Source organism: Melanerpes formicivorus, unplaced genomic scaffold (assembly GCF_026170545.1).
Source record: "Melanerpes formicivorus ecotype bairdi unplaced genomic scaffold, bMelFor1.0.p_v2 SCAF_40, whole genome shotgun sequence".
NCBI lineage: Eukaryota > Metazoa > Chordata > Aves > Piciformes > Picidae > Melanerpes > Melanerpes formicivorus.
The window spans coordinates 3,984,564-4,011,431 of NW_027142392.1; the positions used below are offsets into that span (position 1 = coordinate 3,984,564).

At 44.8% G+C, this 26,868-nt stretch overlaps 1 protein-coding gene and 1 long non-coding RNA gene across 2 annotated transcripts in view; one reads left to right on the forward strand and one right to left on the reverse strand.

Annotated features, from left to right (window-relative positions):
• Nucleotides 1-21,781, reverse strand: part of LOC137451243 (uncharacterized) — a 102,003-nt gene extending 80,222 nt beyond the window's left edge. Inside the window, exon 1 of the long non-coding RNA XR_010989748.1 lies at nucleotides 20,355-21,781. This is a non-coding gene — a long non-coding RNA (uncharacterized lncRNA). The remainder of the gene's footprint in view (nucleotides 1-20,354) is intronic.
• Nucleotides 1-26,868, forward strand: part of IL7 (interleukin 7) — a 121,807-nt gene that overhangs the window by 80,210 nt on the left and 14,729 nt on the right. The gene's annotated exons all lie outside the window — the stretch shown is intronic.

The following is a 26,868-nucleotide window of genomic DNA, read 5'->3' on the forward strand; positions in this document are numbered from 1 at the left end:
ACTAAAGAAAATACCTGCAGTCATGCAGTCTATGGTAAGGAAAACCAAGGAAGAGAGACAAGCTGCTGACAGGTACCTACTGCTCTGGTAACTTGCTCTCTCATAGACAGCCTTTTGACAGGCATTTTGGTTTTCTTTATATAAATACATATCAGATTGAGTCTGGAGATACTAAATTTCACACATCAATCACAAGATTCAACAAGGTCAAGTGTGAAGTGCTGCACCTGGGCCACCACAACACCATGAAATGCAATAGAGTGGCTGGAAAGCTGCCCAGCAGAAAGGGACCTGGGGGTGCTGGTTGGCAGCCAGCTGAACGTGAGGCAGCAATGTGCTCAGTGTGCTTAAGTAGCCAAGGTGGCCAACAGCATCCTGGCCTGGATCAGGAATAGTGTGGCCAGAAGGAATAGGGAAATGATTGTCCCCCTGCACTCAGCACTGGTGAGGCCACACCTCAAGTACTATGTTCAGTTTTGGACTCTTCACTACAAGAAGGACATTGAGGTGCTACAGAGGGCCCAGAGAAGAGCAACCAAGCTGGTGAAGGGCCTTGAACACAAGTTCTGTGAGGAATAGCTGAGGGAACTGGGGTTGTTTAGTCTTCAGAAGATGAGGCTGAAGGAAGACCTCATTGCCCTTTACATCTGCCTCAAAAGAGGTTGGATCAAGCTGGGTGCTGGTCTCTTCTCATATGCAACAAGTGACAGGACAAAAGGAAACAGCCTCAAGTTATGCCAAGGGAGGTTCAGGTTGGATATTGGGAAAAATTCATCACAGAAAGGGTTATCCAGGCATTAGAACAGGCTGCCCAGGGAAGTGGTATAGCCATAATCTTGGACTTGATGATCTTAAAGGCTTTTTTCCAACTGAAACAATTCTATAAGTCTTATAATCCCTGTAGGTATTCAAAAGACATGTAGATGTGGTGCTCAGGGACATGGTTTAGTAGCTTAGCAGCAGTGGTGGGCTAGTGAGCTCTAGGTGAGCAGTTAGACTTGACAATCTCAAAGGTCTCTTCCAAACTCAACAGTTCCATGATTCTGTGACCTACCATACAGCACAATCATTTGCATTTACATAATGAATTGCTCTAGTCCTCACCAGCCCTGTTTGCCAGACCCTTCACCAGCTTTATTGCCCTCCTCTAGACACTCTCCAGCCCCTCAGTGTCATTCTTGTAGGGAGGGGCCCCAAAACCTGAACCCAGGCTTCAATTTGTGGCCTCACCAGTGTTGACTACAGGGAGACAATCAATTCCCTGGACTTGCTGGCCACAGTAGTGCTAATATAGGCCAGGATGCTGTTGGCCTTCTGTAAAAGAGGTGTTCTCTGCATATATGCTTTTAGCTGCAGAGAGACAACAGCCCCAAGGTTGCATTTCATTCGCTGGCATGACAGATGACTTCAGCATCCTCCTTCACTACCCTTAACAGTTGAGTAGGACACTTTGCTTGTTTAGCACTAAAAACAAAAGCCCACCTTTGTTCCTCAAGGACCTGCTCTTTCATAAAGGTCAGCACAGCCTCTGCTTTGCCTTTGTCACTTAAAACAAAAAGAGAAGTCAGTCAGTAAGCATGCCACTTATACTCTCTAACCCTTGAGTTCCTAGGGGTGTTTCTGCCCTTATTCTTTGAAGACATCTGTCAAATATATTGCTTTTTAGAAAGAAATACAAAGAGCAAACAACAAAAAGTTATTTCTCACTGAAAATGCTTGCTTTATAATTTTGCAGTATTTGTATAAAATCAGTCTTTAAAGTCACCCCACAATGGTATTTGGCAAGTGTTTCTTTCCTTGCAAGGAGTTAAGTTATTCTTACTTAACAATTAAGGCACTTGCGAAGATGCTTCCTCAAAACTATTTCTTCCCACACAACTGTTTTGTCATAGGACTGCCATCATCTAAAAGAGGAGAACTCTTCATGAGTGTTTTCAGACAAAACAAGCTGGCCAAAGGAAAATCCAAGTGTAGTTCCAGTCACTGGGCACTAGGTCTTTTACACAATCATAGGATCATAGGACTGTTTTGGTTGGAAGAGACCTTTAAGATCATCGAGTCCAACTTATCATCCAACAATATCTAATCAACTAAACCATGGCACCAAGCACCCCATCCAGTCTCTTCCTAAACACCTCCAGTGATGGTGACTCTACCACCTCCCTGGGCAGCACATTCCAATGGCCACTCTATGAAGAACTTCTGCCTACCATCTAGCCTAAACCTTCCCTGGTGCAGCTTAAGACTGTGTCCTCTTGTTCTGTCACAGGTTGCCTGGGAGAAGAGACCAACCCCCACCTGGCCACAGCCTCCCTCCAGGTAGTTGTAGAGAGCAATAAGGTCTCCTCTGAGCCTCCTCTTCTCCAGGCTAAGCAAACCCCAGCTCCCTCAGCCTCTCCTTGTTGGGCTTGTGCTCCAAACCCCTCCCCAGCTTTCTTGCTCTTCTCTGGACACATTCCAGCAAGTCAACATCCTTCCTAAACTGACGGGCCCAGAACTGGACACAGTACTCAAGGTGTGGTCTAACCAGTGCTGAGTACAGGGGCAGAATGACCTCCTTCCTCCTGCTGGCTACACTGTTCCTTTATTAGAATAAACCAAACCAGGTTGGAAGAGACCTTCAAGATCATCGTGTCCAACCCATCAACCAATCCAACCCACCCAAACAGCTAACCCATGGCACCAAGCACCCCATCAAGTCTCCTTCTGAACACCTGATACAGGCTAGGATGCCATTGGCCTTCTTGGCCACCTGGGCACACTGCTGGCTACTATCAACCAGCACCCCCAGCTCCCCTTCTGCCTGGCCACTCTCCAGCCACTCTGACCCCAGCCTGTAGCACTGCATGGGGTTGTTGTGGCCAGTTTGTAGAACCCGGATCATCCAGTCCGACCATTACCTAACTCTAGCAAGCCTGGTGCTAAACCCTGCTACTCAGCACATTCCAGTTGTTCGAAGTTGCTGTTAATACTAGCCTTGACTCAGAGTTTTAGCCACATGAGACTTCCCACCTGAGCTCTCTAGTGATGTACTTTGTATTTTTAAGGATCAAACTTATATAGAGTGCAAAGTGGACAAGGGCACCTGGATTTGAACCTTGCTCAGCATAATTTGAAGGGCTCTGTGACCCCCAGACAAATGTCAATATTATTCTCTATATGCAAATATTCCCTTTGTTTGCATAATCCCCAGGAGTATCGTGATTCAGTAGTTGGCTGTTTCTAGCAGACCAAAGGGCAACACAGTGGAGGGAGCAGCAGCGATGAATATGATGAGAAGCCTCTGAACAACAAAAGAAGGCTTCATGCCCTCAGCGAAAGCAAATCTACCAAATTTAGTTACTGGTCACGTGTAGATCAGTTTTACTTAGGTCAAGTGAAGCTTTCATGAGTCAAATGAGATACTTTAACACTTAACCATCCCCCTACACCCCCCATTACTCTCAGCACAAGTATAGAGCTATAGAACTGTTTCAGTTGGAAAAGACCTTTAAGATCATCAAGTCCAATCATCAACTCAACACCACCACGGTCACTAAACCACGTCCCAGAGTGCCATGTCTGCAAATTGTTTGCAAACCTCCAGAGGCAATGACTCCACCACCACAAGGACTCCACCACTTCCTAGGAAGCTCATTAAATGCTTGACTGGGGAATTAAGAGGAAGACATGGTACCAATTTCACCCAAGGGCATGATACAGCAAGTGTTTGTACACACACACACACCCCTCCTCAAAATTAGACTTGGTAGTCCCCTGACTTAAGTCAATTTTCTTCACTCCTTCTTCTCACCAGCCTTTGCTGCCCCTTAGCACTGGCTGCTGGTGCTTCAGACACCAAGTTCAGCCCAACAAAGACTGACTTCCCACATAGGGAAACCTACTACAGATCCCAGCTTTCTCTGCACACCAGCCTAAGCACCCACTGACCAGTTACTGTGTGCAGTAATAAAGACATTTTGCCTCTGGAATGAATTGTGTTGTCCTTTCTCTCTCTTCCACACACACATACACACGCCTGCCAAGTCTTGGAATCCTTCCACCTCATGCCCCAAGACAACTGCTTTTTGGTTTGTGACACTTGGTGATACAAGAAACAATGCATTTCACTGCAAAAAACCCTGAAACCATTCTTGTTTAATATTGTTGACCCCAAAACAAATGTATTTCTGTACTTCACCCATCCAGGAGTTTTCCACAATTTCTCATTTTCTTTACATTCTTACAGGTTTCCATACTCTATCTTTTGCCTTTCATGTTTTTTTCAGCAGTAGTGTATTTTAACATCCCTGACTCTTTCTTCAGACCAGTTACTTTTTTATTGGAGTCCATTCAAAACTCCAAGTCATTCTGAAATCCTTTATTATCATAGAATGGTAGAGGTTGGAATGGACCTCCAGAGATGGAGTCCTAGCCCTCTGCCAAAGCAGGATCAGCTAAGGCAAGCCACACAGGAATGCATCCAGACAGGTCTTGAAAGTCGCTAGAGAAGGAGACTCCACAGCCTCTCTGGGCAGCCTGTTCCAGTGCTACAGAACCCTCACAATAAAGAAGTTTTTCCTCATGTTGAAGCAGAACTTCCTGTGTTCCAGTTTGTACCCTCCTCCTATCACAGGACACCACTGAAAAGAGACTGGTCCCTACTTCATGATAGGCACCCTTCAGGCATCTGTAAATAAGATCCCCTCTCTCAGTCTTCCCTTCTCCAGACTGCTCACCAGGGTTAGAACTCTGGATTCTTTTCCACGTAGCACACACCTTTCCAGATGAAGTCTCCAGCCAGTGGCTCTGTTGTTTGGGTTGGGTTTGGGTCAGTAGGAATCACAGCTTTACAGAGCCGGCTCAACAATCCAAAAACCATTCCTACTTTTTATGGCACCTTCTGTTTCCAGTTTCATCCCTGAGTTTGCCTCTTGCATTTACTGTCACTGATACCACACCACGCCACGCCTGCAGATAAGCAACTGCCTTTTGAGGGGGTTTTTCGGTTGGTTTGGGTTTGGTGTTCTCTCCAGTTATCCAAAGAGGGCTGGCAGCAGTGAGCCTCTTCTGCCAGAGTCAGGGCGCAGACACAAGCGCAGGTAAGCGCCGGAGCTGGAGCGCCGGCTGCGCGCTCAGGCGTCATGGCTAACGTTTTAAAGACAGTTCGAGCGCCCTCTCGTGGACGACTAGCCACAGGCAAGGCTTTCCCTGGGAGCAGGTCACAACGCTCACGTTCCCGACGCTTGAAGTTTAGGTACTAATAAAATAAACTTTTATTAAACAAATTTTAAAGGACCTCACTCTAATTTCTTTAAAAATAAAAAACCCAAGTTCCTTTACCTGCACTAAGCTGCTCCACTCGCCAGCAGTACCCCACTTCTTCATCAAGTGTGAAGCTCTCCTGCAAAAGCCCCTTTCTCACCTCAGTGCTTCTCCAGCTCTGTGAAATCCACCTTGCTGGCCAGCCTCTAGCTCCTGCTTGCACCGTACCTGAAAATGGAAGATGCTCTTCCTGTCACGGGTCTCCTTTGCCACTCAGCATCACAAATGGCAGCTACCTCTAGGATTAGCAGAGCCAACCAAGTTCTTTTTAAGGACAACATTTAGACTTTGTCCTTGTTGGTTTGAGCTGTTTCAATTTAGTGTTTTAACACCATCTTTCCTAGCAGTGACATAAAAGCAAGACAGCAACACAGTGAGAGAATAGCTGATGCCACATACAGATGTAACACCCATTTCCCTGTTCTTGTTCCTTCAAATTTCCATTCAGCTCTCCATGGATGCATAAAATACGAAGATGACATCATCTTACTAAGTGCTCGTGTTTATTTCATTGTCCTTCATGATCTGAAGGCCTTTCCTTCATTAAAGAGAAATAAAAATGTGAAACATGAACAAGGCAGGGGTGGAACTTAACTCTTTACAAGATACTGCTGCATTGTGTCTGCTAAGAAAGCACCTTGCCCTTTCATTTGTGCAGGAAGTTTTCTAGGTGCTATTTATGGAAGGTATTCATTGACACAGCACAGCAAAATAGGCAATATTTTGAAAGGGATAGACTTCCACTGCCAATCATGCTCTTCAATGCATTTGAAGTACAGACCACACGCAAGAAGTCATAGAATCACAGAATCATTTAGGCTGGAAAAGACCATTAAGATCGGAGTCCAACCATTAACCCAACACTACCCAGTCTGCTGATAAACCATGTCCCTCAGCACCACTTCTACAGAGCTTTTAAGCATCTCTAGGGAAGGTGATTCAACCACTTCCCCAGACAGCCTGTGCCAGAGCTTGACAACCCTGTCAGTGAAGCAATTTTTCCTAACGTCCAACCTAAACCTCCCCTGGTGCAACTTCATGTCATTTCCTCTCATTCTATCATGTCTTACTAGGGAGAAGAGATCAACCACCATCTGACTACAACCTCCTTTCAGGGTGTTTTAGGGAGCCAGAAGACATCCTCTGAACATCCTTTTCTCCACACTACACAACCCCAGTTCCCTTAGCTGCTCCTCTCAAGACCTGTTTTCCAGGCTCTCAACCAGCTTCACTGCCCTTCCCTGCAGATGCTCCAGCACCTCACTGTCCTCTCTTCAGTGAGTGCCCCCAAAACTGAATGCAGTGCTCAAGCTGTGGCCTCACCAGTGCTGGGTACAGGCAGAGAAACACTTCCCTGGTCCTGCCAGTCACAGTACTGCTGATACAAGCCAGGCTGTTGTTGGCCACCTGGGCACTGCTAGCATATCTTCACCCAGTTATCAACCAACACCCCTGAGTCCTTTTCTACCAGGCAGCTTTCCCCAAGCCTGTAGCACTGCATGGGGTTGTTGTGACAGCTGGATTTCAATCCACTCACCAAAAATCAATTCTTTGTATGAAAACTATATTTTGAAAAGGAAGTTGTACAGCCTTGCAGATAAAGGAAAGTGACTGCAGAACAGGAGTGTTCTGTAGCCCTTCAAATGCCATTCACTACTCCTGCTGTTTGAGATGAAAACTACTTGGTTTAGTTTATAACAGGTTTTATTTTTGTCTACACAGTGGCACTGACATTGCAACTGCTAAGTAACATAAACAAGCAAACAGATCACCCACAAGTGTGCCAGAAGAGTGGTGGATGATTTTACATAGAAACACCCCTTAGAAAAGGGATACTGGAGGGAGGTTGTAGCCAGGTGGGGGTTGCTCTCTTCTCCCAGGCAACCAGCACCAGAACAAGAGGACACAGTCTCAAGTTGTGCCAGGGGAGGTTTAGGCGGGATGTTAGGAAGAAATTCTTCACAGACAGAGTGGTTGGCCACTGGAATGTGCTGCCCAGGGAGGTGGTGGAGTCACCATCACTGGAGGTGTTTAAGAAGAGAAGGGATGGGGCTCTTGGTGCCATGGTTTATCTGATTGGATGGTGTTGGGTGATAGGCTGGACTCAATGATCTTGAAGGTCTTTTCCAACCTGGTTAATTCTACTCTACTCTATTTGATTGTTTTCCCCCTCAGCTTCCACTGGAGCAGTGAAAGGAAAGGATTCCAAAACAGTGAAATTTTGAATTTCACCTCCACAGTTGCAAAGAGAATAAATAAACCAGCTGCTTCCTAACAAAGTGCAGTCAGAATAAGTAATATGGATGCTCCTAGAGAAACACTGACACCGCTTACACCTCCCACATGCACTAGAATGTGCCTATGCAGTCCCAGTCTGGGGCAGGCTATCTGATTCTCCCAGGCTCAGCTGCTTGGATAGCCTGATTCTCTTAGTGTGATCACTCATGCCCACAGTAACATAAATAACCATAATGCCAAGCACAATCTCCCATGAGATAATTTAGCAATTTTTGAGTTGAAATTTCTGTCCTAGTGACATCTGACAGAAACAATAAACCCAGTTTGAAAATCCGTGCTCCTCATAAATTGAGGATGATACAGTGCTAAATGCATCTTCTTGTATTTGATATGCATCTTATTGTCACCTTGACTTTCAGGAATGCAGCCACCCTTTGTGAAGAATCTATTTTGCAATAACATGAACCTCTGGAAGCATAACTGAAGCTCAGTAAGTAAGAGTGGAGTCACCGTCCCTGGAGGTGTTCAAGAAGGGACTGGACATGGCACTTGGTGCCATGGTCTAGTAGGCATGAGGTCTTGGGTGACAGGTTGGACTTGATGATCTTTAAGGTCTTTTCCAACCTTATTGGCTCTTTAACTCTAAGAGCAACAGAGCTCTTCTGCCTCATCTCTGCAATGTCTTAAGTATTTTGAGGCAAATCACAATCAGCAATTTCACATCCCTCGTTCTCAGATGAGTTGAAAGAAACAAGTGGCCCGGTCTGACTGTGTTGATGGTGCTCAGCCAGCCATAGCTCCCAGAAAGGATTTACACAGAATTGTTTTGGCAAAAAGATTTGTTGAAAAGATGATATTACACCATTAAAAACCAACCAACCAAACATCAACAAAACATACAAATCACAACCCCAAGTGTGCCTCCCTAATGAACACACACACAAAGTACATAATAGTATCATAGTATCAGTCAGGGTTGGAAGGGACCACAAGGATCATCTAGTTCCAACCCCCCTGCCATGGGCAGGGACACCCCACACTAGATCAGGCTGGCCAGAGCCTCATCCAGCCTGGTCTTAAACACCTCCAGGGATAGGGCATCAACCACCTCCCTGGACAACCCATTCCAGGCTTTCACCACTCTCATGGGGAAGAACTTCCTCCTCACATCCAGCCTGAATCTCCCCACCTCCAGCTTCATTCCATTCCCCCTAGTCCTATCACTCCCTGATATCCTGAGAAGTCCCTCCCCAGCCTTCCTGTAGGCCCCCTTCAGATACTGGAAGGCCACAATTAGGTCACCTCAGAGCCTTCCCTTCTCCAGACTGCACAGCCCCAACTCCTTCAGTCTGTCCTCAGAGGAGAGGTGCTCCAGCCCTCTGATCATCCTTGTGGCCCTAATGTAATGTAATGCAAATTAACTATACTATTCTATTCTATTCTATTCTATTCACTGATATTTCCAAGAGGCTCACAGGAATGCCACAAACAACGTAGGTGCCTTATTAATACCTCCAAAACTCTGCTGGGGTCATAACTTCAGGCTTGTTACCATCGTTACCGGCTAAGACAATATTTCATTTGTACATGGGTAATCAAATTAAGTCTTAATTGCCTGTCACTGGGCAACCATTGACTTCAGGAAGAGTGGTCAATCCTTGGGGACAGAGAATAAGCTCCACATAATCTGGAGTCACCAGTCAGCCCTTTAAATAAGCATTAAAACCAAAGAACCACTGTTTTTTTTCCTTTCCCCAGAAATCCACCGCTCAACTGACAGCACCAAAAATCAGAGCAAGCACATGCCATGTGGGTTTGCTCAATCAGTGTCTGCTTCTAATTACACAACATGTTTATCATCCAAAAAGAAAATGAAAGCAAGCATGAAAGGCAGATTTCAGTGCATTTTAGATCTCTAAAGCTCAGGACTGAAAGGCACTACTGGCCCATTTTACCATGTCTCCCACAATCTGCTACAAAGAGTATTTTCATCCTGATAGGACACTTTTTTTGAGTCTCTCTTTAATCTCTGCCACAACATAGCCAAAACACTTCTTCTAGTGGAAACTGCTCCAGAAATATTTTCTCCCTTCATTACCAGTCACATCCCAGTGTCTAGCCTGAAGTTATTTGTAACCTAGTTACACATATTTGTTCTGGCACCCATTAGCTTATCTATCTCTTTCCCATTGTGCTCAGTCTCTGGATCTACTTGTGACTAACAATCCCATCCTCTGTCTTTGGTGGGCACAAGATATCAGCCCCTTAGTTTCCTTTTGCACCAGGAGATCTCTGTCCCCTGTCGACACTTACCCCATACTTGGGGATAAATCCCAGCAGTTGCTCTACCATCCAATGACCCCTCCAAAACAGGGAAGGGGAAATCAGGAAAAGGAGAGAAGACCCACCAGCTGAAATGAAAATCAATTTCATGGAACAGCCAAACTCACCCCAGTGTCAATACAAAGCAGATAAAGTTATACTCAGTCCAGCAGTCACAGCAAGCAGGAAGGCAGCCCTCAGGAGCAGGAAAAGGAGGTGCTCAAGCAGAAATCCCTAGCAAAAAACCCCTGTCCCCACAGCAAACTCCCCTCTTATTCCTGAGTGTGATGCTGATGGTGTGGGACACACCTGTAGCTAAGTGGAATCAGTTGTGCGGGGTGACTCAGAACTGCTGATGGCCTACAGCCCATGGCTGACCTGGCATTCTGGCTCAGCCAGACCAGGACACCCCCTTACTCATCAAGCACCTGCATCAGTTCCTGTCAACTTTTATTAGTCTTGAATGTGCTCCCATCCCCTCCTTCCAGATTGGTATTTCAAGAGCACCTCACCACAAGTATTTCCTCTCTTCAGAGGAAATGTTTTATTCCTGCTGACCTGCCAACCACATCTGACTACTAGTGAGGAAGAGACCTGCCATGACCAGTCCTTAAATTATGGCATATATGATGGCAAGGAAACAGAACCAGACAGTCCTTCTACAGAACACTTCTGACATGTCCACCAGGGAAATAAACGTAGCAAAAGTGAACAGAAGACCCTGAGAACATGCTAAACATTGTGATCACCTGTCCAAGTTAGCATGAGTGGGAATGGATGGCATCATTTGTGCAGGCTGGGTGTGTAGCTGAAGAGGCTACTGTTCAATATCAAGATATTGAGGTGCTGGATGAGAGGACATGGCCTTAAGTTGCACTGGGAAGGTTTAGGTTGGATATTAGAAGACCCAGGTATTTAGAATAGAATAGAATAGAATAGGATAGAATAGAATAGAATAGACCAGACCAGACTGGAAGAGACCTTCAAGATCATTGTGTCCAACCTATCAACCAATCCAACCCACCTAAACAACTAACCCATGGCACCAAGCACCCCATCAAGTCTCATCCTGAAAACCTCCAATGACAGCAACTCCACCACCTCCCCAGGCAGCCCATTCCAATGGGCAGTCACTCTCTCTGTATAGAACTTCTTCCTAACATCCAACCTGAACCTCCCCTGGTGCAGCCTGAGACTGTGTCCTCTTGTTCTGGTGCTGGCTGCCTGGGAGAAGAGACCAACATCTGCCTGTCTACAACCTCCATTCAGGTAGTTGTAGAGAGTGATAAGGTCACCCCTGAGCCTCCTCTTCTCCAGGCTAAGCAATCCCAGCTCTCTGCTTCTTTGGCAGTGTTCCCAGTTGCAAGCTTATTTGAGACCTGAATTCTGAATCTTGCCCCCAGCTACTTATTGCCCTGGCCACATTTCTCTAGCTTATTTACTGTACAACCACGTCAGAAACAACGGCATCAAAAGCCCTAAGGATGCCAAGACAGATTAAATTTACTGCCTCCTCCATCTAAATGACATGTTATCCTATCAAAGGGAGAAAGAATATTGGTTCAACACAACTTGCTGATAATAATTCATCTCATTTTAATCTTTGAAGTCTTGTCATGTCTTTGGCATTTTTAGTCCAGAATTCATCTGGAAATTGGAGTTAGTTGACTGGTGTGCAATTGTCTGTTCACCCTTTCCCTTCCTCCTCCCCTTCACACTCTTCCCTACCAAACATAAGTACAACATCTGTTTGCTCAGGACTTTCTCTGTCTTTCAGGTCTGCAGACAATGCAAGCTCTGATTTTCAAACCACTTCAAGCAATATTCGTTTGAGGGCGCCTTAAATATTGTCTCACACAACGTCCTGCTTCTCCACTGCTGCTACGAATTCTGTCACTCCAGAAGGACAATGCCTCTTAATGGTGTAAATTACAGACATACCTCCTTACAAAAAATCATTTCCAGATATCTCAAAGCAGAGGCAGAAACACCACCCCCCTGTAAAAATTAGGAGTGTTGGTATAAAGTCTAGAAACTTGCACTTCACCTACAGCAAAAAAAGTAAGAGTATGTTGTAGCGAGGCCAGGGTTGGTCTCTTCTCCCAAGTAAATAGAGACAGGAAGAGACTAAATGGGCTTAAGTTGTGCCAGGGGAGGTTTAATTGAATATTAGGAGGAATTTCTTTAACTGAAAGAGTGGTGAGGCATTGGAACAGGCTGCCCAGGGAGGTGGTGGAGTTGCCATCCCTGGAGGTGTTCAAAGAGTGTGTACATGTGGTGCTTCACAATATAGTTTAGTGCTCATGGTAGTTGGGTTACAGCTGGACTCTATGCTCCTAGAGGTCTTTTCCAACCTTAGTGATTCTGTAATTCTATGAAATAACAAGTAAAAATTCTGTTTATCTTTCATTTGAAGGTACATCAGATAGCTTAAAAGAATGGAAAGAAAGAAGACTGGGAACAGAAAGCAAAAAATATATTAATATATTACAATATTATCTTTAAACAAATGAAAGTCATAAAAAAAAGAAGACAAGGATACTACATCATTTATTTGATGGCATGTCTTTGTTTTCTCACTTCTGAATAATCAGATAGCTCTAATCACTACCATCCCACAAGTAAGCCACAGGGTAGCCTGAGAAAGGTGAGGGGGCTGAAATCAAAGACAAGAAAGAAACCCCTCTCATAGAATCACAGAATCATAGAATCAGTCAGGGTTGGAAAGGACCACAAGGATCATCTAGTTCCAACCCCCCTGCCATGGGCAGGGACACCCCACACTAGATCAGCCTGGCCAGAGCCTCATCCAGCCTGGGCTTAAACACCTCCAGGGACAGGGCCTCGACCACCTCCCTGGGCAACCCATTCCAGGGCTTCACCACTCTCATGGTGAAGAACCTCCTCCTCACATCCAGCCTGAATCTCCCCACCTCCAGCTTCATTCCATTCCCCCTAGTCCTATCACTGCCTGAGATCCTGAGAAGTCCCTCCCCAGCCTTCCTGTAGGCCCCCTTCAGATACCGGAAGGCTCACTTCGGAGCCTTCTCTGTTACAGACTGAACAGCCCCAACTCCTTCAGTCTGTCCTCATCCCATAACAGAGAGATCTTTGACCTTTCAACTCTCCTTTCTCCATGCTTGCTGATTCATTTCTTGACTCTCTTTCTGGGAACTCTTAACTATTCAGTGTTGTATCCCTCACATGTATCTTTTGAACAAGAACATATTTTTTATCCCCTGCTGACAGCTTGTTATACTTCTAAGAATTCATACTGAAAGATGATAATCTGGCAGTATATCCAAATTTGGAAGAATCTGCTTCTGTTTTCTGTTTTATAACCTAAAAATCTATAAACAACTCTGGTACATGAGGTTGCACTGAAGCAGTGAAATCCTTTTCTGTTTATGCCCCTTCCACCTCAGGGCAATTTTCTATTTTCCAATCCTTTATTTAAAGGAAGCTTGTCAGAGGAATCCTTTCCTGTTTGAGAGAAACTTGGAGGATTGGAGCTCAGAGTCAGAAGGACAAGGACCCATCCTCCCTGAGCTCTAGGATCCCTTCCTGCACCCCTGTTTTGCAAAGCTGGTGCAATACACAGAACTCATAGTTATGCTACTTCTAGTAGTGTTTGACCTCCTCTCAGGAGAAAGTCCCCTGGAGTACTTTTGCTGTCCCTCCTTTCTTCAGAAGGGGTTCAGAAATTAAGAGTTAGCCTACAGAAACTCTGGGTTTGTAATCTTCTGAAGAATATTAAGTATAAACATCCTGAGAGTAGAGTGGATAGGGGGGTGGGGACAGGACACAAACCCCCACATATAGAATGGTTTGTTCAAACTTGTTCAGTTGTTTTTCTATTGAGAAGGAAACCTTGGGTAGCTGCACTTTTCTCTCAGAGGACATTATCCTCATTCAATATTAAAATGGAATTTTTCAAATGCTTTTATCACAGGGTTGTATCTCCATGGATATAGAAAGCTCACTGCTTCCATTTGCAGTTACACAAGATTCATATCCACCCCATGAGATACCATCCTGCAAGCACTTAGCGCTTGGAGCAGCGCCTGCTCAGCATGACCAGCCAGCTGTCTTAAGGCCACCAGTAAGTGTTCTGCAGAGGAGGGATTCCAAAAGCCTTCAATGAACAAATATTTAGAGCTTCCATGTCTGCAAAAATGTATTCTTTACTACATTTTTCAAACCCACAGAATAACCTTCTGAGAGACATAAAGGCATTAAAAGGGCTTCAGAAAACACCATTTCAGCAGCAGCAGTACTTTAAAACTCTGCAAATCTCACACATGCACAATCATGCATGCTCATAAATGCCATCTATCATAATTTCTCCCCACAAATCCAACACTATGGTGTTACTCACTTTTGACCTTTCCTGTTTAGAAAAGGGCAAACAACTTCTGGTTCTGCTCCATTAGGAAAAACCATTAGGAAGAAACCTGCAGCTGTGTTAACATGCTTCAGATAGAGCCCTAAGCCCTGCCCCTGCACACACTGCTGATAGCACAGTGCCATGTACAGAAAAAATCCACACACAAGTGCACAGGGACCAAACCACATCTGGTTTTCTCCAGCTTTGCCTATCTGGGCTGGCTACAAACTTCAGGGTTTCAATATTCTCCCTCTCGTGTTGATTATCTGATGCACAACTGCTGGAGGTTTACATTAAAGGCCCTCCTTCAGACAGGGCTTCGGGTTTCTTCCACCCAGCTGCCAATTTTCCACTCCTTTAGGGAAGTATGTTGCCTCCCTGGGGCCAGGGTTAAGGATGTACCAAGAAAACTTCCTGCCCTGGTCCATCCATCTCACTACTACCTGTTAGTGATTTTCCAAATTGACAATCCAATCTCAGCAAGAAACCTGAGAGCAATGAAGAAAGACTTCAGGGCCCTGGGACAAACAGTGACGGGATCAGGAGCACAAGCAGCATTTGCCTCTAACCCAGCATTAGCTATGTTTGATGAGAGCACGAACAGGACAAGCCAGCAGATTAATGCCTGGCTACAGGGCTGGTGTCACTGGCAGGATTTGGGGTTCTTTCATCATGGGCTACTTTACAAGACCCCAGGCCTGCTGACTACAGAGAGGAAGTGCTTTTCTCAAAGAAGAAAAATGATCTGGGGGCAAGGACTAGCATGGCTGGTTGAAAGATCTTTAAACTAGATATGAAGGGGGATGGGGATGGAGTGGGGCTGTATAGAGAGAATACCAATGCACAGGGCATGAGCAATGAACAGGGGAAACTGGAGAGTATACCAGTCAGTAACTCAGCTTCAGTGGCCAACCAGAGTAGAGTTAAACGTGCATCAGCTGTTTCCCTCAATGAGAATCAAAAGACCATCCACCTAAAGTGTAGGTACACTGATGCATGCAGTCTGGGAAACAAGCAGGAGGAACTAGAGCTCTGTGCCCACTCAGCAAGTTATGATACCATAGGAGTGACTGAAACATGGTGGCCAGCTCACACGACTGGGGGATTGTGATTGATGGATATAGGCTCTTTCATCAAGACAGGCAGGGTAGAAGAGGAGGAGGAGTTGTGCTCTACATCAAGGAGAACCTTGAATGTATAGAAGTTGACTATGGTAATTGTGGAAGCCCTATTGAATGCCTGTGGGTCAAAAATCAGGGAGGTTGTCTCCAAGGGAGACCTTACAGCAGGCATCTGCTATAGTCCTCCTAACCAAGACAAGGAGATCAATGAAGCAATACTTGGGTCAATGAGGGAATCTTCAGGTCAACAAAACCTGGTTCTTATGGGATACTTCAACTACCCAGACATCTGCTGGAAGAACTACACAGCAGCTCTCCCACCACCCCTCAAACTGCTGGAGTGTTTAGAGGACTCCTTCCTCATACAAACGTTAGATATGCCAAGCAGAAATGGGGCACTGCTAGACTTGCTGCTCACTAGCCAAGAAAACATGCTCTGTAATATTTTGGTTGCTGACAGGCTTGGCTGCAGTGATCATTAATATTATGGGGTCTGGGGTACAGATGAGCACACCAAAGGTTAGATCCAAGACAAAGGTTTTAGTCTTTAAAAGAACAAACTTCAGCTCACTCAGGGTTCAATTTGAAGTGACAGCACAAGAGGAAACAGCCTCAAGCTGCATCAGGGAAGGTACAACTTGATATTAGAAGAAACTTCCTCCCTGAAAGGGTTGTCAAGCCTCAGAACAAGCTCCCAAGGGAGGTGGTTGGATCTCCATCCCTGGAGGTGTATAAAAGAGGCAGGGCTGTGGTGATGAGGGAAATGGTTTAGTATGAGACATGGTAGAGTTAGAGAATGGTTGGACTTGATGATATTAAAGGTCATTTCCAACCTAAACAATTCTAAGGCTCTCAGAGTAGCAACCTGAAGAGATTGAATGGAACTTCAAGACTAATTAGGAAGACAATAGGTATTTCAGAAACAGAACCACAGGTTATTTTGTTTATTTTCTCGAACTGCATTCTTTCCAAGAATGCAGAATCTAGATCTGGAAGAAGAAACCTCTGAAGTATGGCACATTAGGGAAGCTTACTTGGAAGAAATGAGTAGAAGCTAAACTACTATGAAAAGTCATCTAATCCATCTATGGAGCACATCCAATTTCAGATAGCTACATACAAGAGGAGGTCAGAGTGCTATACTCTCAAATAAACCATGCTATGACCTAAGCCAGCAATGAGCTATGGGGGAAGTTTCATACCAACTGCAATTTACAACTATAAGCCATCAGCCACTGAAATTGTCAAGACTAGCAACCAGCACCAGAACAAGAGGACACTGTCTCAAGCTGTGCCAGGGGAAGTTTAGGCTCAAGGTGAGGAGAAAGTTCTTCACAGAGAGAGTTGCTAGCCATTGGAATGTGCTGCCCAGGAGGTGGTGGAGTCACCATCCCTGGAGGTGTTCAAGAGGGGATTGGATGTGGCACTTGGTGCCATGGTTTAGTAGGCATGAGGTCTTGGGTGACAGGTTGAACTTGATGATCTTTGAGGTCTTTTCCAACCTTATTGATTCTATGACTACAGCTCCTGTTATCAGAGCTGTCTTTGGAGTAATCCTTCAGACATGTTTTGTAGCTAACAAAGAAAAAAGGTAAACATGTCTGGGCAGAATTGAACTACACAGCCCACCCAGACTGCCAAGTTTCAGGGGCATGCATTGGCCAAAATCTGTCACACTAAACTAGCATTGCATAACATGTCTCTCCCAACCTCTGAGCTAAACTCCACTCGAATTAGGAGATAGAAGACAAGGGCTGAAGATGACTATTGGGCATTTTGGGGTTTGGAGATGAGACAGAAGATATATTCTCATTTTTGCAAGTTGCTGAATGTATTCAGCTTCCTTTGGTAAAGATGTGCTCAGAATTCTCAAATATGATTTTAGGTAAGATCAAGACTGCATTCATTTCATATCCATAGGAGGAGGGGAGTCAAAAGCAAAGACTATATCCTGTGGAATATCTTTTTCTTATTCTCAGCTCAAACAGTTATTGTTCTACAGAAGCACCCAGAGTAACATGGCAGCTTCAGATGTACTTGGTTCACTTCAACTGAAAAATATCAGGTGCATCATGACCAGCAGGATTACTCAATACCTAAGTGGCAGAGTTCAGATGGTTTGGGCTTACTGTTTGACTTGAAGCTTCCCTAGAGATAATACATATGTATCATAACGAATTTTTCTGGTCTCCAAGAGGTCATCCAATTCCATAATTATCTTCCACTTTGTGAAACTGTAGAGCACTACTTCTACCTAAAGGGTCATTTTAGGATAGGATAGGGTAGGATAGGGTAGGATAGGATAGGATAGGATAGGATAGGATAGGATAGGATAGGATAGGATAGGATAGGATAGGATAGGATAGGATAGGATAGGATAGGATAGGATAGGATAGGATAGGATAGACCAGGTTGGAAAAGATCTTCGAGATCATTGAGTCCAATCTATCATCCAACACCATCTAATCAACTAAACCATGGCACCAAGCACCCCATACAGTCTCCTCTTAAACACTTCCAGTGATGGTGACTCCACCACCTCCCTGGGCAGCACATTCCAATTGCCAATCACTCTGTGAAGAATTTCTTCCTAACATCCAGCCTAAACCTCCCCTGGTGCAGCTTGAGACTGTGTCCTCTTGTTCTGGTGCTGGTTGCCTGGGAGAAGAGACCAGCCCCCACCTGGCTACTACCTCCCTTCAGGTAGTTGTAGAGAGCAGTAAGGTCTGCCTTGAGCCTCCTCTTCTCCAGGCTAAGCAAGCCGAGCTCCCTCAGCCTCTCCTCATTTTCTTCAGGGCAAGAGGCAAATGATCTATTAGACTTTTAAAAAATAAATAAATAATTGTCCCTGCAGGCTTCTTTTTCCACATGTTCCACCAAGGAGCAATTAGGATGGCACAACTGTGGTAGATCTGAGCAGGCAGCCACAGCACTGTCCATGACAGCACTGAGTGACAGCAGCTCACGCAGTTACTAATCACTGTGCCCCATTGGATTCACTGAGCATCATGCTTCCCAGCTGATCACTTTATGACCCTACAGGCTCAAATAAACTGTCTTGCAGCCTTGGGACTTCTAATGGTAATAGTCTTCTTGCATATCTTATACAGATAATAGTCTTTTTTGCATATCTTATTTATTCAGGAGCATGTATGTCTGAAAGCAGTCTGCATTGATACCCCTGCGACAAATTGTTTGCCTTAGAGGTGGCACAGAATTGGGAAAGCAAACAAAACTTTCATTGGTTACTGAAAATGAACCACTGGAGAGAGTCCAGCAGAGAGCCACTAAGATGCTGAGGGGGGCTGCAACATCTGCTTTCTGAGGAAAGGCTGAGACTGGGGCTGTTCAGCCGGGAGAAGAGCAGACTGAGAGGGAATTTCATTAATGTTTATCAATATTTAAAGAGCAAGAGTCAGGAAGGTGGAGCCAGACACTTGTCAGTGGTGCCCAGCAACAGGACAAGGGGCAGTGGACACAAGCTGGAACCCAGGAAGTTCCATGTAAACATACGGAAAATGTCTTTACTTTTGAGAGATGCAGAGCACTGGAGCAGGCTGCTAAGAGAGGCTGTGGAATCTCCTTCTCCAGAACTTGAAATCCACCTGGATGTACTCCTGTGTGATTTACTCCAGGTGACCCTGCTCTAGCAAGGGGGTTGGACTAGATGATTTTCAGAGGTCCCTTCTAGCCCCTACCATTCTGTGAAAAAGAAGAAGGGAAATCAAAGTGCTTTTTTATAAAGGAAAAAAAACACTAATAATAAATAACATGAGAAAGAGCTGGCAAATGTTTCCATCACATGCAAAACTTTCTCTTTGGCCCTTTGTGGAGAAATGCAGTGCTTTCCACAAGCCTTTGCCATCTGCTTGCCGTGCTGCTTCAGAGCAGAGGTCCTTTTCTCCACCTCTACCGCAAGCACCCTCAAACAGAGAGGGAAGGTTACCCTTCAACATTTGCACGCACAGACAGAGCCAGCAAACACTGACAGATGCCTTCAAAAGCCAACATAAACATTTCCTACAGCTGGCAGATCATACCAAGTTTGAACTGGAACTTTTAAAATGCTCTGTGTGAGCCATGCCAATTTTTCTCCTGCTTGTGGGCAGCTAGAGTGAACAAGTTACATATGCCCTAACAAGCCGTTTTCTCCAGCTCTGGTCCTCCCTTCAGAAATCAACTAGCCTGGTTTTACCTACTACTTGCCTAAAATGCCCTCTCAGTAATATTGTCAGGCTGGGAACAAACTTGAGTTTAAAAGTAAAGAGACACAAGAATAAAGCAGCAGCCAAGGAGCTGTTGGATTATCAATTTTAGGTGTGGTTTAGACTAATCACTGCAGCCATCCTGGGGGGCTTTTCCCAGCTTTACAAAACCCTTCTCAAGCCTATTTTGTTTTCCTTCCTCCAAACAGCCTTGGAAGAGTTAAAAAAAAAATAAAAATAGCCTTCAGCCTTTTTTTGGGTGAAGGTATTTTTAGTAAAGTATGATTTGTGAGCTATGCTGGTAACAGCAGAAGCCAGAAATGCCTCCCGTAGTGGACCAGGCTTTAGTTACTCTTCCCAGATCAGTATTGTCTAAATTTGTTTAACCTCCTAACTCTTCGGCACTTGTCACAGAGACACTGAAAAATAAAAGCTATCTGTGAATCCCAGCCCTCACTTCCAGTACTTCCAGATTGTAAGAAGCAGACAATTTGACTTTAAAAAGCATGAACGCTGTGGGGAGCACCAGCAGCCAGATCTCCCCTAGTGAGCAAGGCATCGTTGTATCAGCAGCTTCATTCTCCTGGAGCCAAAGCACCCTGCACTCCTGACTGCACCTCCAGCTTCTGTAGGATGCTTAGATTTATAGCCTTGTGTCAGAAATCTCCACATGGTCCATGAGCCAGAGCAGCACAAGCTGAACCTTTCCATGTCATACATGCTAGCAACACCATTCCAGCCTGCCCCTTTTGCAGGTACACCTCACACCCAACTTACCATTTTGTTTGGCTGCTGGCTCCGTTGGATTAACATGCAGCACGTGGCAGTCACTTCACATTAGCACAACCAAAGCCTGTCTCACCTCCAGAGTAACATGCAGAGAGTTGCCTGGGTTTGGAAAGATGAGAGTCCTTTCCAGCCTACTCAGTTTTTCTCTTCCTCTCCCTCCTCCCATTTGTCTGGTGCTCCTGTTCAAACAGGACGAAAGGCAGTGATGCAACTCCACAAGCAAAAACCTACAGGGGAGCTGGCTGTGGCTGACACCCATGGTGCCAGCACACACATGCATGGATTGGTTTGTTTATCCTTAAAAAAATGATTTCCTTGTTTGCCCTGAGTGCACTGATGCCAATACACTGCAAGAGGTCAAGGTGCTGAGCAGTGGCTCAGACAGACAAACATAAAGCAGACCACGAGCAGAGCTTCACCCCAGCTGTTATCCATGGGGTTGCTGTCACAAGCAAGCTATGAGCTGGTCCTACTTCTGTCCCAACCAGCCATCAGCCTATCTCCTGCCATAATAGTCAGGCTCTCACCTGTGTCTCAAGCTACCTCTGCAGAGTTTATCACCAGGTTCATTTCATTCTGGCAGGCTTCCTAGGGACAGCTAAGAGAGCTGACTAAGGAAAAAGTTAACAGGCTAGACTTGGAGTTTATTAAAGAGGATCTCCAGCCCTTTCATAACATGTTGCACAGGGCCTTCCCACCTCATCTTCTTGCTTTCTTTTTTTCTTGCTTTCTTTTTTTTACTTGTTTGTTGGTTTGGGTTTTTGGGGAGTTGTTGGTTGGTTGGTTTTGCTTGTTTGGTTTTTTTGGTTGTGTGTTTTGTTGTTGTGGTGGGGTTTTTTTTTGACAGTAAGAGAAATACCAGTCTGAAATATTTATGATCTGTTTGGCATGGGGCAATATAACCACAAAGCATTCTCACAAAGTCTTCTTGGAGGGAAAAGCAAAAGAGCCTTCTACCCTCCTGGGCAGACAACCTTGGAAGGGGAGATTGTCAGACCCAGCTCCCTGTGACCACCAACCACCTTATCATTCATACAGAGCCATTTCCTCCTCACCACATCCCAAGTGCACACTCTGGATGCAGGGCTGATGAGGCAGGGGAGGCATCCCTAAGTAATTACTAAGTTTGTTTCCTGCTGGTGTGGCCCTGTCCTGCCTTTGCATACTCTCTCTGGTTCTTCCCAAGGCGCTCATCCAAGCTGTGCTCAAGGGTTTAGCAGCAGTGATTCCAACCTTGACAATCCTGAACACTTTTTACATTTCTGGACCTGGGAGCCTTCAAAATGCTTTTAGAAAAGGAGAAGAATAGATTTAAGTGGCACCAAAAGGACCTGGGAGGGAGGTATCCCACTGAATTCAGAAAGCAAAAGGTTGGAAGCAGGGATCCCATCCGATTCTCTACAGACATGCCTTAGGGAAAATGCCTTGATGGCTTCCTGAAGCTCATGTTGGAAGACCTCCAAAAGGATGTCCTCCTGTTACCTCTCCCTAATGGGGCTGTCCTGTCTTGTTCTGACCACAATTTTCCTGACTGCCTGGGTAGATCTCCATGGAGATAAGCTTGAAAGCTCCCTGTAGGATGGAAGTGGGGTTATAGGTAACTTGCAGGGCAAGGGCTAAGAAGATACCTTTTGACAGAGTCAATGAGTGTGAACAGGAAGAGGCTGACAATCTTTTCAGGAGTGGGAAAACTCATAATTGCTAGCACTAGACAACTGCTGGTAACCTCTGTGCACACTAACATCCAGAGGACAGAGTGCACCAAGAACCTAGCCTGAGAGAGATCAGGTGTGGGAGATGGAGTTTAACTGGTGGTGGTAACACACCAGCATATCTTCACCTTGTTCTTTATGGAGTCCAGTTTCAAGGGAAAACACTGATGGTATCTCAGTCCAAGCTTTTTTTGTCATGTTAGCTCTGGAGTCAGGTATGCACTCATCTGTCAGCTCAAACACTGCTGCTGAGACAGACTGGGCTTTTCAACAATTTTGCAACAGAAAACACAAGTTTGTTTCTGCTCTTTTACTCACTTGAGCTGAAGCAGCAGGAGAGGATGGTCACCAGCTGCCATGGGGACAATGAAGTTCTTCATAACGCATTGAGACCTTGAGTCCACATTTCATGGGCACATTCTCTGTCTACTAAGTGCTAAGAGCCAAGATGTTCTGGTTTATATAACAATAAAGACTCATTGTTTTTCCTTTTAGCAGAATTAGAACATTTGGCATTGTCTTTGTATCCTTTCTCCTAGAAACTCAATTCTCTAGAACCTCTTCCAAAATCCACAATAGTCCAGGAAGTTCTCATGTCGTCTTCTTGTCAAACTAAGAGTAACCTCGACCTCTAGTTATAGCTGAGAGGCTGTTCCCAGTGGGGAGGTTTACACAATGGGAAAATGGAGAGGACAGCAGTTTGAGCTTGTGTCCCAGGATCTGCAGCCAGACAAAGCTGTCCAAGCACCTCCTGAATGCCTCACCCCAAATCCATGGAAGCAAATGCTTGAGGTTTTGACCTGCAAGTGTATACACCAATAAACACTGGGCAAGGCACTTTGGCCAGGTTAGGAGCACCACTGGGTAATGCTTGCATTCAGGTAAGATCCTTGTAGAGCAGGGGAAAAGGAATGTTGAGTTGGGCCAGGATAACTGTAAGAAGAATGCCACATAGACTTGAGACTGGTGTTTTGCCAAGGAGTACCCCACCACCAAGTATGGGTGCACCAGTAGTACCTTAAATGATCAAAGTTGGGGTTGCTCAGCCTGGAGAAGAAAAGGCTCCAGGGAGACCTGTAGCAGGGGGCTGCAGAGGAGCTGGAGTGGGACTTTTTACAAAGGTATGGAGTGACAGGACAAGAGATAATGGCTTCAAACTGGATTAAGAAATTAACCATTAGGAAGAAAGCCTTTACCATGAGGGTGGGGAGCCACTGGAACAGGTTGTGCAGAGTGGTTGTGCAGAGTAGTTGTGGAGGTTCCAAGCCTGGAAGTGTTCCAAGGTAGGATGAACGGAGCCTTGATCAATCTGGTGTGGTAGGAGGTGTCCCTGCCCATGACAGTGGGGTTTGGACTAGATGATCTTCAAGGTGATAACAGAAATGTGAGAACATTACGGCCCGGAGATCTTTCTAGGGTGCTCCCAAGAAGTAACTGAAGACAGAATATATGATGCCATGATGTCTGCAGGACTATGCATCCATGAAAGAAGATGTGGCAGCTCTACAACATTGTGAAACTGGTCCTAATTTAGAGGCCCAGGTTGCCAGTACTGGACTAGTGCTGTAAAAGAGGACCATGCCCCCCCCCCCCCCAGTGGCAATCCCCATTCATCTTGAACATCCCAGTCACACAGTCTTACCTAAAAACATGCTCAGCTGCCTTGCTCACAGCCATGTCCTAATCTTAATCATACACCAATAAAAGGCACTGAATTGTATCAGAAGGGTCAGACGAGATAACAGACAGCATTGGGTGTGACACACACTGAAAAATGCCACAGCCCCTCAACACACACGTAAAAACACACCAAATAAAAGCAGGTGCCAACATGGGACTCTGCCTGGGAAATGGCCTGTGAATTACTAGCAAGTTATTTGTCCTTCCAAAACTGAACAGCCCAGAAAGCAAGTGAATAAGCCAGGGATAACAACTACAAACCTTCATTAGCTGCTTCTGCTAGTGCTGTTGTTCCTTCAAGATTAAATGCACTTTTAATCTCAAATCCTCACTGCAAAGTCAGGCACTCTAGACTATGTTTCTGAAATCACAACAGGTTATTAAAGACTCATTGATCAGAAGTGCTGCGAGGCAAAGGGAGTCCAGTCAACCACGACCTTTCACCATCATATGGAAAAATGCACCCACTGGGTGCCAAATGTCCTGAAAATAACTGAGTACTCTGAAAGCCAGTTCTGAATGGCATTTAAAACAATTAAAAAGGCAACTGTTGGCCCCTCACTCAGTTCTGATTTTTCAGAGTTCACGTCATTATTTGATCCACTTTTGTAGGTCAGGACAATTTATAGCTGTTCACGTGTTTCCAATTCAGGTGACCTGAGACCTTCGAAAGGCCAGTGTTGTTACCTCTGCTGAAGAACAGAAATCAAAGGCACTGAAAGGCTCAACCAGCACAGACAAGCACACACATACCCACCCACTGATTCCAGCTCAGCCCTTCAAAATGGTTATCAGCACACAAAACCCGCAGCGCTTGCAGCCTGCTTTGATGAAATGCATTTGCTGGGTCCTAATGCAATATTTAGGTGAACTTTCTCTGTAAAAAAAAACAACCAACCCACAAAAAAACCAAAACATCAAAAAGAAAACATCATTAAGTCCCAGCATGTACCATTTCACTTTGCCAAGTGATGTTTATCAGGTAAACTGCATTAGCACATTAGATTTTAACTGTTAACTGTACTTCCTTTCTAACCACACCCCCACCCCGACTCTAACCATGCACAGATCCCACACTCGCTGCAAACTAGGCAGAAAGACACATCTGTAAGGGGAGGGGGGGGATCTTCAGAGACAGAGATGTGTTTGGAATGGTGTTAGGGTAACTCCAGTCAGCAACAAAATAAATGTCAGGGATAAGTCAAAGCTTCAGTGTGGAGATGCTCTGCTAGCAGCTGAGCTTCAAGGCTGAAACCAAATCTTTCACTTAAAAATCTAAGTTAGGTGTGCTGGAATCAGGGCTTGTAGTTATCTATCTGGCCCACAAAACCTCCACTTAACAATACGTGACCTCTGTTTAAAACATTTCCTATCAATCAAGTGCTCTTTAAAAGAAATCATTTTAACAGCATACTCCCTTGTCAAGACAGTTTACTAGCATGCAATAAAAGCAGCTTCCTGGTAGGAAAGAGTGCATTTTGGAAGGTATTTTTTTAAGTGCATGGAATTAAACAAGTAAAGAAGCTAATTAAAAGTTGTCAAGTCGGGGAAGGCATGGTGAACTGAAGAGGCAGAAAAAAAGTCTGAAGCTCACAAAAGTTATCAGATTTAAGTGTGGGTCTGCACTTGGAGAATTTAGTCAGCTTTTTGTTATGAATGAAAATCTCAGAATATCCTTTCTTAAAACAGGCATTTACTCAGAGGGATTTTACACACACACACACACACAGAGGTTTTCAATGAATTTAGTAACACACCTAAAGTCTTCATCAGAACGGTGGTGACAGGACACAAAGATACATTAATATACACCCAAGGCAAAGAGAAAAGAACCATCAGCACCTTGCAATATTTTTCCAAGCCTGAAGACCTGAAACTTTGGTCCTCAAATAAGATTCTGGTTCTACAAAACTGCTGAGATTTAATTGTACTCCCTGGTACAACAGCCACCGAGGTTGTTGTCACTTTCCAGGGTGATCTTCTGCCTGCTTTTAAGACCGAGAGGAAAACTCTTAGCTCTCTTAAAAAACAGTAATAGCAAGATAAAGAAAAGGAAAGAAAAGGAAAGAAAAGGAAAGAAAAGGAAAGAAAAGGAAAGAAAAGGAAAGAAAAGGAAAGAAAAGGAAAGAAAAGGAAAGAAAAGGAAAGAAAAGGGAAAAAAAGGAAAAAGTGAAAAGAAATGAAGTAATATTTTAGGGACATTTGCCACTGTCTTTTACTCGCTAGCTACACTTTCTCAATACAAGTAACGGGCACTGAAGAAAAGGAGGGAAGAGAGGAGAAGAATAAGTAGTTCAACAAATACTTTCTTGTACTTGTACATCTAACATTGTAAAAAAAGAGCCACCCTTTAAAAATAGCCACAAATTATAAAAACATAATAAATTATACTTCTGGGGAAAAAAAACCCAATTCTTATAAGCACCACACCGAAGCCAAATGAACCTCTAAGAGCCTGGAATGCAATTAAATTGTCAGCATTTCAATATGGGATAAGTATCTGTAAAGACTTTTGCTGCTACCAAACCTCTGCCCACCCCTGAAAATGCACTTTTTAAAGCAGGAAAAGCAAAAGAAAATGCATTGACAGAAAACACACCACCACCACCACCACCCACCCCAAGCCTTTCTTTCTTCTGTGTCTCTCTGAAGTAGGATTTTCCTAATTTGTCTTTTGCTGGGGCTAAACCACAGCACCCACATTTGAGACTCCTATGCAAAGCACCAAAACAAACAGCAGCCAGCTCACAGATCTCTACTTGGAGATGAGGACAGCCCCACTTAAAAGCCTCTCATTGCCACAGACTTGATGCAAGCAGGTGACGTGACTTACACACCCAGCGGTCATGGCCAGGAACGTGGGTACCACCCCTGGCAGCCAGGAGCAAGGAGCCTGGCTCCCACACCATCTCCTCAGCACTGGTAGTGCTGCTTTTAGAAAACTCCTCCTTCCCCGTGGTGATTTATCAAAATCCCTTTACTGGGCAATGCAGCTCTTGATAAAATCTTTATTGGCATCTTCCTGTAGTGCAAGACAGGAAGATAAAATAACTACCACCTACTGCTGAAGGAATAAATGTTTCCACAGCTTGATAACAAAAGTTTCCGGT